General features: G+C 48.4%; 2 pseudogenes across 1 annotated transcript; one reads left to right on the top strand and one right to left on the bottom strand.

Annotated features, from left to right (window-relative positions):
- Positions 1-871: 871 nt before the first annotated feature.
- On the bottom strand, positions 872-7,827 carry LOC146404870 (lipid transferase CIDEC pseudogene; annotated as a pseudogene). The gene is made up of 2 exons (XR_014842200.1): positions 5,827-7,827; positions 872-5,508 (listed from the first exon to the last, which is right to left on the bottom strand). The product of XR_014842200.1 is annotated as a lipid transferase CIDEC pseudogene (transcript).
- LOC146404871 (tyrosine--tRNA ligase, mitochondrial pseudogene) lies at positions 1,450-3,132 on the top strand (annotated as a pseudogene).
- Positions 7,828-8,504: the final 677 nt, after the last annotated feature.

The following is an 8,504-nucleotide window of genomic DNA, read 5'->3' as shown; positions in this document are numbered from 1 at the left end:
ATCTCTGGGGGGCGGGGGTCTGATATTCTTTGTTTCCTACCCACCTCTTTGGCTTCAAGGAGTAGAGAGAAAAACCTCTCTCCTGAAACCAATCCACCCTCTCCCTTTTTAATCCTTTTCTTATATCGACTGATGGGGTAGAAGGGTGGAGTAGCTTGGATGGGTGGTTGGGAAGCTAGTCCTGAGTTCCCTCTAAAGGGGCAGGGAGTCTGGCTGACCCCCAACTTCTTGGACTTACTGGGGCTCTCTGAATTGAGAGACCTTTGATCCTCACCAGCAGACCCTCCAACTAGTGCTGTCATAGGCAGTGAGAGGAGGAAGAGATCACTTTCAATAACAGGGAACGGGGGCAGGGGGGAGGAAACATCTGAATTGGGCCTCGAGGATGGATCAGATTTGGCAAAGTGGAGACAAATGTTCTGATGAGAGGGAGAGGGAAACAGAGGGCATTCTAGGTGGTGGGCCCAGCAGAGGCACGGGCCTGAGTGTAACCCACTAGGACCCTATGGGACCTTCCTGGGACAAATGCCTCCTGTCCTCCCGGTCAGCTCCATCTAAGCATGTGATCTGCTGTAGCAATTCAAAAATACTTTCTCTATAATCATCCCTCTTTGTGATCTCACAGTTAAACAAGTCAAGACTTTTCAAATTTTTATGATTTTCCAGCGTTTCTACTATACTGAGGTCTTTGATTCTGTTTCCACTCAAATTGAAGCAAATAAGATTTGGACATTTCTCTGCTAGGAATTCCAAGAAATTCCTGGAAATTATACTGTCATTAAGTTCCAACTTTTAAAGTTTATTTAAGCTGAGAAACCAGGCCAATGAATTTAGTTCCACATCAGCCATACTCAGAAACTCTAGGGTTTAGTTTTGTTTTTGTTTTTGTTTTAAGTATCATTCAAGCCCTCGATTTTTCCATAGTTCTTTCACACCACTAGTATTACCAGAAACAGACAGCTCGTAAGTAGATAAACCAGTGCTCCACGGCCTCTCTGGGTCGCAGTTCTGTGGCACGAAAACAGATTTCCTCCCTACTGTTCCAGATGGGGGTACCGAAGAGCCTGTCTTAACGGGATTTCCCCAAGCACTACTCAGGCGGTGCCAGATGGCCCAGGGACTCCTCAGCCCAGAAGGGAAAATCCAATTAAAGCAGCACTCTGCTCAAAACCAGGTGACCAAGTCTCACACCTTTCCCCCACAAAAGGAAAACCTCCAATCAAGGCAACCCAGTACGGAGGTATACCACAATGTCTTCACACTCGGGGTTCCGCCACTTACCCGAGACGTCTCACAGATCAGACCAGACCAAACCACACCAGGACCAGGGCCTTATTTATCCTCCTCCTTCACCTCCTCCTCCTCCTCCTCAGGAGGCGAACCAGCTTCTGTTTCATCATCTACAACTTCATCCTCACCATCCTCTTCTGAACCTGGTGCTTCGCCAAGATGGCGGCGCCCACGTTGCGCTGCGTGGCCCAGGGCGGGAGGTTTGGTACCACAGGTGGGTCAGGAGTCTGCCCCCAGGGCTGTGGCGGCCCACTAGGGTAATCAGGGGCCGCTGGCGGTACCAAAGGCTCGCGGTCTCTTCACAGAGTTATTCCCTGAGACGGGTACGAAAAGAGAGCTCCCAGAACTCTTCCACCACAGCCTGGTGGGCAACTTTCCCCAGACTGGGGTCTGATGCTACAGTCTCCTCGCTGCAAGTGGGGCATCTGCTGTCGCTCTTGGGCTTGACTCGCAGCCAACGAGCGGGCCACAATGCGATTGCGCTGTAGGTAGGCGTCACCGCGAGGCTGGGAGGCCTGTCCTACCGTGGCGATTGAGGTGCGCGGCAGAAAGCGAGTAAAACAAGGCGCGCGCCCTGCGTCCACACGCACCAAGGGTTCAGGGTCCTGGCGGCTCATCTCCAGCAGCTCTTCACTAACCTCGAGCAGCTTCGCAGTGCTAGATATCTCAGCGTTGTACCAAATGCAGCGCCTGAGCTTCCTAGAGGCAGTGCGCGGCCACATCCACACCGGCACGCTTCTGAGCCCACTGAGTTTGCAGACTCGGCTGCCGACTGGCAAGCCCAGAAGGCAGGAGTTTAGGCAAGTTGGTTTTTTGTCGTTCCCCCCCCACCCCCGGTCGCGCCCGCATAACGTGGAATTTCCTGAACCAGGGATCGAACCTGCGCCACAGCAATGACGAGGCTGGATCCCTAACTCTGAGCCACCAGGGAACTCCCTGGCCATTTTATACCAGGTACTCCAGCTGCCTGATTTCTACCGGGTCCCATTGGGTGGATCTGATCAGCTGAGCCATATCATATCTGGATATGAGTTCATCCACAAGTTGGCTGGAGAAGGCATATTTACAGTCTCTATTCCTCTAATTACAACTAGAACAAAACAGAAAGTCTACTCTCAATGCCATTTGGCTAAACAGAGGTAAGACATCTGCATTTGAATTGTGTCATTCCTTTGTCAGGCAGCAAGATGATTTGGTAGAAAGTTACCTGAAGCTCGTCACTTTTCTGCCCTTTCCAGAGCTTTACCACATAATGCAGCTGTATGTCAAAGATCCCGAAAAGCAAGAGTTGTCAGAAATGACTTGCTACAGAAGTAACATTGCTTGTTCATGGACAAGAAGGGTTGGACTCTGCTGAAAGGTATAGAGAAGCCCTTTATCATGGTAGCATAGATGCACTAAAGGTCATGGCTGATCAAGAGGAAGAATTTTTAAAAGAAGCTTCATTTTCTGAATTAGTTCTTGACCCAGGAACAAGTGTCTTAGATACTTGTTACAAAGCAAATGCCACTCCACATGGTCCCCATCGGGTACTGGATGATAACGGAAGGCGGAGTCAATATAAATCACAGACAAGTAACAAATCCTGAGAGTGTTTTAGTTCTTGGACATGTATTCCCAGTCCAGGGATCGAACCCACACTACAGCAGTAACAATGCCAGATCCTTAACCCTCTGTGCCATCAGGGAACTCCTGGACAATGTATACTTAAGAATGGATTTTTTGTTACTTAAAATAGGAAAAAGGAATTTCTACATTATAAAATGGCTTTGGCTACGATGCAAAAATCAAGCAACAGGCAGGGGGAAGATAGAGGAGATCTGTCCCAGGAAGACCCCATAGGGTCCTGCTCGGTTAACACGAGGACAAGAAGTTGCAGCACTTATAGGTAACACCATCCAACTACATCAGACATGGATGAAGGGGATCATAGATATGAGGTTGGAACGTGCCAGCCATGCCCAGGACTCTATTTCCTGTGACATTTGGCTCAGTCTGCTTTGAGGAGAGATAGAGACAGCTGTGTGGCCCTTCTCAGGACCTGTGGGTTAGCACAGGCAGATCAAGCCGAGAGCACTCAAGTTCATTCGTGCTGGCAAGGAGCTTTTGGTCTTGAAAGCAGGGTACATTTATGGTTTACCTTTTCCTTTGTCTCCAGACATAAATTAGCAAAATTTCTCCTGCAGCCAATCACAGTTTTCTGTCAGCTTCATTCGGAAACACCAGCTGTTTCTCCATGACTCTGATCACTCCACACAGCTCATTCTAACCTGAATGACACAGGCCAAAATGCACTGGCCATCTGTCCAGCCTGCCCTGAATCCCTCTCACTGCATAGCCCAATCTTAGCAGAGGGAGACAAGCTAGAGGTTAGCTCTGACCCCTTACTTGCCATGTGACTTCAAACAAGTTATTCTCAGCCTCAAATTTGGGAAAAATAGTGAATACTATCTGCCTTGAGTTAGGATCAAGTGAGGGAAGTATTGTTTGTGAACGTGCACTGAAAAGTGACAAGGGACACACAAAGGTAAGAAGTAGTGATGACAACCTGTATATCTGGACACTGAATGCAGCATCTCTCCTCTGGAGACCAGTGAAAATGTAAGTGCATAAGGAAGCAGACGAAACTTTCATTCCCAGGGGGAGAGGCTGTGCACAAAGACATGATAAATAAGCCTGCTGCCTCAAAATAAACACTGGTGTCACAAAAGCACTGCTTCCAGCCCCCCTGGTGTTTTGGGTCCTCCCCTTCTGTGTTCCACCTCCCTGCTCTTTCTTTCTATTTCTATGGCACCTGTCACCATGGTTTCTAGGTATTCAAATAAACACATCAAGTTGAAAACAGAACAGTATGTGGGAAGACACATTCCTTACTTCCTGAAACTGTGCAACCAGGTGGAACTGACTCCTGGGATGACAGAATCTTGAGATTTCATGTGGGAAAAGAAAAGAAGCAAATACCAAGTATATATCAAGTGCCCATAGAGCATAACAGTTTATTAGCTGCCTGGAGATTCAGAGTAATGATTCTGTGTTCCTTGCACTCAAGGACTTATAACCTCTAAGGTAATAGCAGCCTCTGCATATGTACCACTAGCACAGGGATACTGGATTATTATCAAGGGTTGTCCTTGTCAAAGATGGATGGATACACATACAGATGAGAGCTCACTTCTGGAAAAACACCAGCTCAGCCCAGAAGTGAACTCTGTCTTATCCCACATACTGTGCCAGAGGCCTCCAAACTAACAGATGAAAGCTATCGCTATGGAGATGTGTTAAAGACAGGGGGGACTGAGTAAAGACCTGCAGAATGGGCCTAAACAGGGTATGCTTGTTCCAAACCAAGAGATGATTCCTATATCTTATCACGGGAAGTTGGCCAGAATTTATTTGTAAGACTCAAATAACATCCAAAGAGAAATCAGATCTTTTGTTCTAGCTCCTGTTCTGCCACTATGTCATTAGATAATCTAAAGTGATTATTTAATCTTGCTGATAGAGGGTTGGGGTCTGGTGTTGTCACTGTGGTGGCTCAGGTCACTGTTGTGACTTGGGTTTGATCCCTGGTCCAGGAACTTCCACATTCTGTGGGCACAGCCAAAATAAAAAAATCTTGCTGATAAATGTGGAGTTACAGACTTTCAGAGTTGGGTAAAATTTATGAATCTTGCTCAAGTTTATGAACCACAAGTCAGAATAGATTTGACAAAACATTCTTCCATTTCCAAAATCAAGAGGCTTTCAAGAGGGTGTGCAGTGAATGGGCACACTGGAGTTTCTGGGACACCTGATGGTTTATAGTCACCGCCACAGGCAGAATAGTGAAAACAGGACTATTCCAGAAAGCCTGAGACAAGGGATGACCAGAATGGATGGCTTTCCAGCAGGATGTTCCTTCCAGAGCATCACCACATGGTCAGAAGTACCTTCTTGTATATCTCCTTGGGGGCTCATTTTACTATTGAAACAAATAAACAATCAAAAAAATCCACTTCTTAATAACTTATTTCTTGATCCCAATTTTGTCCTCTAATCCTACATAGAATAAATACCTTCTCTTTCACATACATTCTAAATATTTAAGAGAGAGACTGGTTTCTGCATGTCTTCTTTATTCCAAACCAAACATCCTCAGTCACCACAACTGTTTCTTGGCTTCCAGGCCAGTCTTCCGGGATAAACTTTTAGCTAACTGTATGCTAACGGACCACGCATCTTTTTCTTTTTTTTTTTTTTCTTTTTTTTTTTTTTTTTTTTTTTGTCTTTTGTTGTTGTTGTTGTTGTTGTTGCTATTTCTTGGGCCGCTCCCGCGGCATATGGAGGTTCCCAGGCTAGGGGTTGAATCGGAGCTGTAGCCACCGGCCTACGCCAGAGCCACAGCAACGCGGGATCCGAGCCGCGTCTACAACCTACACCACAGCTCACGGCAACGCCAGATCGTTAACCCACTGAGCAAGGGCAGGGACCGAACCCGCAACCTCATGGTTCCTAGTCGGATTCGTTAACCACTGCGCCACGATGGGAACTCCCCACGCATCTTTTTAGAGAGATGGTTAGACCAGAGGCATAGCACACTTTAGCCGTAAGGGGAAGGTTGAGGCTCCCTTAGCATACCCAAGGAGAGGAAGCAGCTGGAACCTAGTCGGGGGTACAGTGTTGGACATTTTTTGGCTTCATCCACTCTCCTTTCTAGAACCCCCATCCTTTGGAAGCACATGCCTCCATTCAAAAGACCAGGACATGCTCCCTGCGTCGGGATGGGACCTGCCTTTGGCAGCAGGACTAAGGTGCAGCCAAGTAAAAGAGCTAGGGAGTAGCTAGCCCAGAGTTCTGCTCTAGGCCAAGGGAAGTGCTGTGGTCCCTTTGTCCAGGTCTTCTGATCAACCAAGTAAAAAAGGTCAGATAAAAGGGTCCAAACTGGTTTTTCACCTGCCTTTGGCCTGGACTTAGTTTGAGAGAAAAGGAGTGCTTGAAGCTCACCCACCCATGAGGGCTAGCCAAGAGCCAGCCACCTCCATCTCCTTCCAACAGAGTAATAGCTGACAACCACCAGAGAGTAAGAGTACTACAGTGAGATGATTACAGCCCTTGGCCCTGGTGCTGGGCTGCTATTAATGAAAGCAAACCTGGCATTTCCCTTTTTAACCAGTTTCTTGATTGATTCATATTGAAACCATGGATTACAAGGAAAAAATATTTCCCTAAGTAAAACTAAACCTTGATTTGGCAAGGTCTAGCATCAGATGAAGTCAAAGAGGAAGAGATGACTGAGGAGCCCTGACTCTATCGCTAACCTCTGGGTGCTCTCACTTCAATTACCAAGTCAACACTGCCCTGGTACCCAGGGGCTACAGCTGTTTGTCACAGCTCTGGTCTAACAATGGACACCATGCCTCCCCTTGTCTGTTAGTTTTCTCTTGGCTATGCTAAGACCAAGTGGCACTGCCAGCATGGGGGTCAGCTACACCATAGCTAATTTGTCCCGAATTCAGAGGCTCTAATCCAATTCACTCAGTATCGGAGAGACCTAAACACTTGCCCAAAGGGGCTGAAACAAGTCTTCACTAATCCCTCTTGGGTCCCTCATTTCTACACCATCCTCCAGCCCTGCCCCCAGAGGTTGCCTCACTGGAATTTGGCCCCCTCAATCTCTATGCAAAGTGAGATCACCAGCTCTGCAGCCCACCCAAGTAGTCCCTGCTCAGATCTCAGAATCAGATTTGAGAAATATTCCTCTTCCTTAATGGCATGATGTAATGAATGACCTCACCCTTCAGATAGGACCCTGCCTTTTCATGAAGAGGGATGCCCTTAAGCACAACAACACAATGTTCACGAAGTAAACTAGATGACCTGCCTAGTCTTGAGCTAGGAAAGGCCCCCAAAGACTTGGGCCTTCCCTGCAGTACCTCTAGGCAGGTCTGGATGAGGGGCCACCTTGGAGGGGCTGCTCTCCCTCTGCAGCACCTGCTTTGTATAACGGGAGGTGCCAAGCAGCATATGGCTTATGGCCTGCAAGCTTCAGAGAGCCCAGGAAAGAGCTTCCTTCAGGACATGCTTAGCTTCATGGCAGTACAGACCATAGGAAAGGGACCATGTGCCACAGAGAGTTGCCTTCAGGTCCAGGCAGCCAGCAATTCTCTTTTGTGTGGGTAGAAAGTTCTGCAGGTCTCACTGATCTTCTTGGCAGGCTAATGGGACAGGGAGAATGGGTACTTACACACCTGCTCTGATGGGGACTGAACCCCTGCCCTCTGCCAGGGCCTCAAAATACTTTTCTGCCTCTCCAGTTGTGCCACTTTCCTCCAGCACCAAGGGGGAGGGCTGGTCGGCCAAGTGAGGCATCCCAGAACTTGTGCAGGAGGTCTGAAAGACTGCGGCCAGATGCCCTTCCACACGCTCTGGTCAGCATTGCTTACTTCATAGGTTACAGCTCTGGAGGTCATCACACATGCTTTTCACAAGCCTAGCTGGCTGTTGTGAGGGGGGAAAAATTATATAAGTCCAGCTTTAATACCCCTCCTGGAAAGAAGTGAGAGTACAAAGAAATATGCATGTACATATTCATATATATACACATTAATTTTAAGTACTTGTAAATTTTAAGAGCTCATTTTAAGAGTTCTTAGGCAAAATCACCCCCTCTTAATTGAATTTCCACTTCTTGAAGGTGGAAGAGATTCTGAGGGGAACCCTGGCTTCGGCTGGGAAGGAGGATCCCTGGAGGGAGCGTTCACTCAGTGTCCCTGGCCCGGGCCCAGATCGCCCCCTGGAGGCCTACTCCGCTCGGACAAGAGTTAAAGGATGGCCCATCTGCCTTCGGTTTGTAACTGCAGGACTTGGACACCCTTCTTGGTCCTCGCAGGAAGGCTGTGCGGACCCTCAGACTCGTGGGATCCAACCGCCCTCGAAGGGCCCTGCACCCCACTCGGCGGAGGCAGCTTTGCGGGGACTTATGGCCACCAGGTGGCGCGACGCGGCGGCTGGCGCGCCGCTCCGGGTGGGGGTCTGAGTGGAGGATCCGGGGTAACTGGCCTCCTGAGCCAACCCGCGCGACCGCATATCCAGAGCTGTCCCAAGCGCCCAGCGCCTGGGGCCACAGGGGATAGGCGGCTTCAACAGAGTTGTTGAACAGTCTTGTAACAGTATTTTTTCACCCCACCCACCACCCACCAAATCAATTTAAAAATAAACGATGAACTGATAAGGGA

This window comes from Sus scrofa, chromosome 3 (genome assembly GCF_054392235.1).
Source record: "Sus scrofa isolate SSC_HxYL_T2T_F1_AM1 chromosome 3, Sscrofa_HxYL_maternal_Yorkshire_Landrace_v2.0, whole genome shotgun sequence".
NCBI classification, from domain to species: Eukaryota; Metazoa; Chordata; class Mammalia; order Artiodactyla; family Suidae; genus Sus; species Sus scrofa.
This window is presented reverse-complemented; position numbering and strand designations above follow the sequence as displayed.